At 42.1% G+C, this 7,710-nt stretch overlaps 2 non-coding genes across 2 annotated transcripts; both read right to left on the bottom strand.

Annotated features, from left to right (window-relative positions):
* Positions 1-5,582: 5,582 nt before the first annotated feature.
* trnan-guu (transfer RNA asparagine (anticodon GUU)) lies at positions 5,583-5,656 on the bottom strand. Its single transcript has one exon. It is a non-coding gene; the product is annotated as a tRNA-Asn (tRNA).
* A 1,748-nt stretch (positions 5,657-7,404) lies between these two features.
* On the bottom strand, positions 7,405-7,476 carry trnaa-cgc (transfer RNA alanine (anticodon CGC)). Its single transcript has one exon. It is a non-coding gene; the product is annotated as a tRNA-Ala (tRNA).
* Between the last annotated feature and the right edge of the window lie 234 nt (positions 7,477-7,710).

The raw sequence follows: 7,710 nt of genomic DNA, 5'->3' as shown, positions 1-7,710 counted from the left end.
TTCAACTCAGGATTCGAGTTTTGAGGATGTGTCAGAGACTTTCTTACCTTCGTTGTTTGAACAAGATTCTTGGAGTAAGTCTGACTATGAAGATTTATCTCTGTCTCGGAAGGAGATGATAGCCGAGCAGAATAGAGACCCTGAGATTATAAAATTAAGAGAACAAGCTCTACTAGATAGTGAAATTGAGAAGGTGCCAGTAGGATATTACCTGGAAAAAGGAGTGTTGATGATGAACTGGAGATCACCTACAATTCCTGCAAGTGAGGAATGGAATATTGTTTACCAGGTAGTTGTCCTTAAAGTTTATCGAAATGAGATTTTGACGTTAGCTCATAGTGTGCCTTTAGGTGAACATCGAGGGGTAAGGGAAACTGTGGACAAGATTTTAAACCATTTTTACTGGCCTGGTCTAAGAAGAGATGTGGCGATGTTTTGTAAAACATGCCATACTTGTCAAATGGTGGGTAAACCAAATCAAGTTACACCAGCGGCTCCATTACTACCTATTCCAGCATTTGGCGAGCCGTTTTCTAAAGCTATTATAGATTGTGTTGGTCCATTACCAAAGACAAAAACTGGTTATCAGTACTTGTTGACTATTATGTGTACATCGTCTAGGTTTCCAGAGGCAGTGCCACTTAGGAATATAACAGGTAAAACTGTGACAAAGACCCTTATAAAATTCTTTACTTATTTTGGATTACCTAAGGAAATACGAACTGATCAAGGCAGTCATTTTATGTCTGGATTGGTTCAACAGATAGTTTATAAATTGGGAGCTAAACAAATCACTTCATCTACATACCATCCAGAATCGCAAGGTGCCGTGGAGAGGTTTAATTCTAACCTCAAGAATATGATTAGGACATATTGTGTGGAAAATGAAAGTGATTGGGATGAGGGTATAAACTTAATTTTATTTGCAGTAAGGAATCGGTACAAGAGTCTTTAGGTTTCAGTCCATTTGAACTCGTATTTGGGCTTCGAGGGCCTTTAGCTTTATTAAAAGAACAGTGGATTAGTAAGGAAATACACACTAATTTGTTGGACTATGTATTGACATTTAAGGACAGGTTACATAAAGCTTGTAGCTTAGCCAAGGAAAATTTAAAATTGGCTCAGGAGAAAATGAACATTTGGTATGATAAAAAAGCTTGGATGAGGATGTTTCAGCCTGCAGATAAGGTGCTGGTTCTTTTCCCAGTACAAATGAATCCTTTACAAGCTAGATTTCATGGTCCTTATGAAATTGTGTCTAAAATCAATGATGTGCATTACGTGATAAAAATTCCAGATCGTAGAAGGCCAACACAACTTTGCCATATAAATATGATAAAACCATATTTTGTGAAACAATCTGATACTGTGACTGTTGTGGTTAATGATAAGGAGTTTGATTTAACTAGGAACATGATAGATGATTCATCTGAATTTCATTCTAAATCCAACATTGTCTCTATTAGGTTACCAAATTCAACCATTCTGGAAAATATTGATGAGAAACTAGCACATTTACAGCTAGAGCAGAAACTGCAGATGAAGAAGCTATTTTTTAAATATAAGGATTTGTTTCCAGATGTTCCCAGAAGGACTACTATAGCTTCACATGATGTATATGTTGGAGATGCCAAGCCTATTAAACAACAACCATATAGAATGAACATAGAAAAATGTGAAATTGCTGAGAAAGAAATTAAATATAGGTTAGAGAATAATATTATTAGACCTTCTAACTCGAATTGGAGTTCACCCTGTGTTATGGTGCCAAAAGCAGATGGTAGTATTAGGTTTTGTATGGACTATAGGATGGTGAATGCTGTAACGAAGACAGATGCATATCCAATTCCTAGAGTAGATGATTGTGTAGATAAAGTTGGAAAAGCAAATGTCCTTACAAAGATAGATTTATTGAAAGGGTATTGGTGTGTTCCATTAACGGACAGAGGTAGAGAAATTTCTGCATTTGTAACTCCATCTGGGCTATATGAATATAATGTTCTTCCATTTGGAATGAAAAATGCCCCAGGTACTTTCCAGTGGATGATTAACTCTGTGATTCAGGGATTGAAAGATACTGATGCTTATATTGATGATTTAGTGACAGGAAATGATACTCGGGAAGCACACATTATTGCGGTGGAGAAATAGTTCGAAAGGCTTTCAAAAGCTGACTTAGCTATTAATTTAGCTAAGAGAGAATTTGGACATGCCACTGTGACTTACTTTGGTTATGTTGTGGGTCAAGGTAAGATAGCTCGTGTTCAGGCCAAAGTTCGGGTAATTTTAGAGATTCCCACTCCAGCGGGGAAAAAAACTCTCAGAAGATTCTTGGGAATGGTAGGATATTATCGAAAATCTTGTAAGAATTTTGCTAATGTTGCCCTTCCATTAGCTAACCTTTTACAGAAGAATGTGAAGTTTGTGTGGACAGTGCCTTGTCAAGAAGCATTTGAAAAGTTGAAAAATATGATATGTCAACAAACTGTGCTTAAGGCAACTGACTTTGAAAAACCTTTTTCATTAGCTGTAGATGCTAGTGATGAGGCTACAAGAGCAGTCTTAATGCAAAGAAATGAGGGTGATCAGGTTGATCATCCAGTAGCTTACGTTTCTAAGAAATGTAATAAGCATCAAAGAAACACTTCGACAATAGAGAAAGAATTGTTATCTCTTGTTTTAGCTTTAGAATATTTTGAGATATATCGTTGTACAACTCAAAAACCACTTATTGTTTACACTGATCATAAACCGTTAGTTTATCTGATTAAGATGAAAAACAAAAACAGAAGGTTATTATATTGGAATTTGCTGTTACAAGAGTACAATATTGTGATAACTCATGTTAAAGGTAAAGATAATGTGGTTGCTGATTGTTTATCTCGATGTTGAATGTACAATGTATTTTTTTATGGAGTGTTTTTTTACAATTGTAACTCTCCTACTATATTGTGAGTTGTAAGATGATATAAGAGGATACTGTATTGTATATTGTGTCTGTTATAAAATTTTTACATTTGTTTTTCTTGTAAATAATTGTTAAAATGTTGGTCTTGACAGACCAATTTTTTTTTGGAGGGAGTTGTTACGTACCCGTGACACGTGACAGTGGTGCACTTGTCACGTGACAGCTGTTGAAGCTATACTGGACTTGAGGTAATGGTCTTGTGATGGTGGAGTGACGTCATTTCCCCGCCAGTAGAGGTCATGTGACAGGTCTTTTTTTACAGGGTATAAAACGAGGACCCCTCCCTGTGAGGAGGGGCAGTTCGTGGCTGGATTTGCCATGTTGACTTCATGCCACTGCGTGATTTAATGTTATGACGCAGTTTAGTTGAAAGATGGAGTTTTAGTTAATGCCTAAAGTTTAAAAGGTCATTGCCAGCAGTTGACTTCCGGTGACGTTAGTGATTTGTTTACTTTTAGGGGTTTGTTTTCCAGTGTTTAATAAATGTTTTTTTTTTAAATAAAACCCCTGCCTCAGTCATATGTTTATTGTTGCTGAATCCGTAACAGATGAAAGGGAAGGGGAGGGGGGACCCCAGAGGGAAGTGATAGGCACGTAACAGATAATGGCAGAGAGGGAAAAGAGAATCGGGTTTCGTGAAGGAGGGGGCTTTACCAGACGTTTGAGAAATCGCTGTTCATGCCATCAGGTTGGAAGCTACCCATACCGAATACAATGTGTTGCTCTTCCACCCTGAGTGTGGCTTCATCGTGACAATACCTGAGGCCATGGGCTATTATGTTGCAAGTAGAATGGGAAGAGGAATTAAAATAGGCGGCCACTGGGAGATCTCGCTTGTTCTAGTGAACGGAGTGTCGGTGCTCAGTGATGTGGTCTCTCAATCTGTGTCACATCTCACCGATGTACAGGAGGCCACACCGGACAAACTAGATACAGTACATGATCCTAAAAGACTCGTAGCCGAAGAGTCACCTTACTTGGAAGGATTTCTTGGGGCCCTGAAAGGTAATCAGGGTGCATGTGTGGGGGCAGGTGTAGCACTTTTTTCACTTGCAAGGATAACTGACAGGAGAGAGTTCAGTGGAAAGGCCGAACGCATATGGGATTCATATGGGATCCCTGCAGAAAGTAGATGGAGGAGGGAAAGATGTGTTTGGTAGTGGGATCCCGCCGGAGATTGCTGAAGTTTTAGAGAATTGTCCGCTGGAGGCGGGGTTTTGGGGGTGGGGAGCAAGGTGAGCACAAAACGAACCCTATCCTGGTGGAGGGAGTGAGGATAAGTTGGGAGCAGACATGAATAAAACGAAAGAGATTCTGTTGAGGGCAGATTTAATGGTGGAAGTAGGAAGACTCCTTTCTTTGAAAAAAAAGCACGAAATCTCCTTTGCTCTTGAATGAAACGCCTTATCCCTGGAGCAGTTGCGGCGGAGACAGAGGAATTCAGAGAAGGGGCTGGCAGTTTTACAAGTCACAGGGTGGAAAGAGGTATAGTCCAAGTATCTGTGACAGTTTATAATTGACATAAGTAGATAAGCTGTCTTCAGAGACAGAGACAGAGACAGAGCGATCGAGGAAAGGCATGGAGGTGTCGGATATGGGCCAGGTAAACTTTTGGCCAGGGTGATGAAGTGGACGAGTTCCACACGGGTGCAGAAAGAAGTAGCAATGTCGTCGTTTATGTAGTGTAAGAAAGGTTAGGGAGCGATAACAATGTAGGCTTGGAACATAGACTGTTCCACGTAGCCAACAAACAGGCAGGCACAGCTGGAACCCATGCCAATATCCATGGCTTGACCTTGTGTTTAAAGAATGTTGGAAGACAGGTTCCGCCAGACGGAGGTGAATGGTGTTAGAGGTGAGCTGGCTGGGTCTGGTATCCAGATGGAAGCGGAGAGCTTTGAGACCTTCCTGGTGCGTGGAGGGTGGGGGGAGGTGGTAGCTGGACGTGTATAGGGGTTCGTCATCCATAGTGAAAATAAAATGATCGGGGCCCCATGTGGTATGAAACCAATTAGACTGCAACTGAATGATCGAAGTTCCAAATTTAATTAAAACTACGACATTAGACCCGGCAAGCCCGTTAGTTCCAAGGATGTCACTCGAGGAAACGAAAACTTATGGTCAAAGAGAAGCAGATCTTACACACTCTTTACAGAAAAATATCATGCGCCCCAGGTATTCTCTGTTGTCCCTTCTTCTATCCGGCTCAAGGTACGAGACAGCATGTACTACAGCCTAATGGATAGCTTCAGCTCCGCTGTTCTGCCGGTTGAAAGGTGCCCGAGTACAATAAGGTGGACCCTTGACCTCACAATCTGCCCGTTATGATGCAGCACTTGATTATTTACCCGCACTGTGCTTTCCCTGTCGCAGTTACATTTTATTCTGCATTCTGTTACTGCTTAACATTGTTCCCTCTCAATGCTCCGTGTAATCTTTTGATCTCTATGAACAGTGTGAAAGAGAAGCTTTTCATGTATCTCGGTTCGTGACAAAGCACATTTTTAATTCCAGCTGAACGTAATGGGGCCGTAGCAGAAAACGTCGGTTTGCGGACAGCGGAGCGTTTCCCAGCGGACAATATAACGCACAGCAAAAGCTGATGGATCAACAGCGTCCCTGGGTGGGCTCGAACCACCAACCTTTCGGTTAACAGCCGAACGCGCTCACCGATTGCGCCACAGAGACAAACTGGAAAAGGCTTCAATAATTGGTCAAATCCGGCGTTGGAAGATGGTGACTAACAATCGATGCTATGACCCGGCTTTAAACAATCTGCATGAATGGTTTGCAGCCGAGGGTGACGGACTATATAAAACAGAAAGCATTGGAAGCGTATATTTGTCAGTTTTAGAAGGCGGAAAAAAACCAAAAATAGGTTCCCTGTTCATCGCCAAAACATCCGGCCATGACGACACACTACTCAAAGAAGGACATTTTACATGGGACGTAATCACTGTGTCCCGGGACGGATGAGGATAGCACCGACACCGTGGTCAGAGAAACAGGTCTGTTCCTGAACTAAAAGCTGAAACTGCCGGAAATAATCGGCAGGTTAGGTAGCGTCTGCGGAGGGAGACACAGAGTTCACGTTTCAGGTCGGTGACCTTTCACAACTCCGAGCTCGCAGTTAGACGGAAGGAGTCTCACGGAGTCTCTGAAGGGTGACCTGAGCTGGGTGAAGGCACCGAATCCACTCGCCCTCTCCTTTCTGACTCTTTCAACTGGAAATATTGAAATCTGTCACCGCATGTTACGCCGAATGACCCTGTGATACAGAGTCGCTGAGGGGAGATTTCACGAAGCTGAACACAACGTTCCTTCCTATCGGGTGACTCTCCCTTCCCTGGATCACTGGAGATAGACAGTTCCACATCCCCAAAGATCGGATCACTTCAATCCCAAACTCTGATTTAACCTCTTTAACCATTATCAATTTACATTCAAAATTCGAGTTGCAATTATGTTTAATATGGAAACAGCAAAATCATTTGCCTATCGCGGATATTAACCGCGGATAGTATCGGGGATACTAAGCACTGAGCTAACAAGAAACCAATGCGTAAGTGTGATCTGACACCGGGATGTCCGAGCACAGATACTTCAAAAGGTCACCAGATGTTTGTTCGTTGACTGTGCACCAGCTCTATTCACACATAAACTTCTTCCTGTGCGAAGAGGAATCGCTTCCGATTCAGCTGTTCCTAGTGTAAAGATCCCAATCTGGCTTGATTATGTTGAGGTGAGGAACATTTATCAACAGGTTTTAACTGATATTTTTAAGATGTACCACTTTGCCCACACTGGAAAGTCTGCCTCAATTTCTACTCCCTAAATATAGGCAGACAGTGGCATCTGCACTCTCAGTAGTGAGGACAAAAAGGTATGGACAAGGGCGCATGCAGCACAGCTTTGAATCTGTGGGCAAGACAGTATTCAGGGATTCATCTATGAGTCTCAGTGGTACGTCACAGTTGTCACTGACGTCATTAAAGCAGTGTGGTGGAGAGTGCCTACGAAATCATTCTATACATACCGGAAACATAAGCCTCGGATAAAGCAGAAATGCCCAACTTCGACCATCGCACACATGTAATTTAAACATTTTTTTTTCAACTGAAAGCCAGTAGATTTCCTTGTCTACGCTTAAGTTAATAGTCCGCGGTATTAAAACGCGCTGATGATGAATACGGTAGAAGATGGTATCGATCCATGGACTTCGTGGTTATGGTTCCGCAGCGCCACTCTGCTCATTGGAATTGCTGTGCAATGAATGTCTGCAGAGTTTTGTTTGAATTTCCCCACTGATACAGCAAGGGCCCGTTCTAAATTCCCTGATATCTTACAGTCTTATCCTGCCCTTCAACGACGGAAATAAGCACAAAGGTATAAACATTTCTTCATCTGGAGTTTCCCATCCAGTTTTCAAAAAATTGTGGAGATGCCGGGGATTGAACCCGGGACTTCATACATGCGAAGCATGCGCTCTCCCACTGAGCTACATCCCCACTGTCAAATTTATGATGAAATTTTCCATCTGATCCCATAAGATCATAAGCTATAGGGCAGAATTCGTCTGTGTGGCCCATCGATTCTGCACCTCCATTTGGTAATGGCTGATCCATTTTTCCCCTCCTCAACCTCAGTCCCCAGCTTTCTGCCGTAAACTTTGATGCCGTGCCCAACCAAGAACATATCAAGCTCTGCCTTACATATCCCCAACGACCTGGCCTCCGCAGATA

This window comes from Hemitrygon akajei, chromosome 28 (assembly GCF_048418815.1).
Source record: "Hemitrygon akajei chromosome 28, sHemAka1.3, whole genome shotgun sequence".
In the NCBI taxonomy this organism is placed as follows: Eukaryota; Metazoa; Chordata; class Chondrichthyes; order Myliobatiformes; family Dasyatidae; genus Hemitrygon; species Hemitrygon akajei.
Note: the sequence above shows the minus strand (reverse complement) of the source record. Positions and strands in the feature narration are given on the sequence as shown.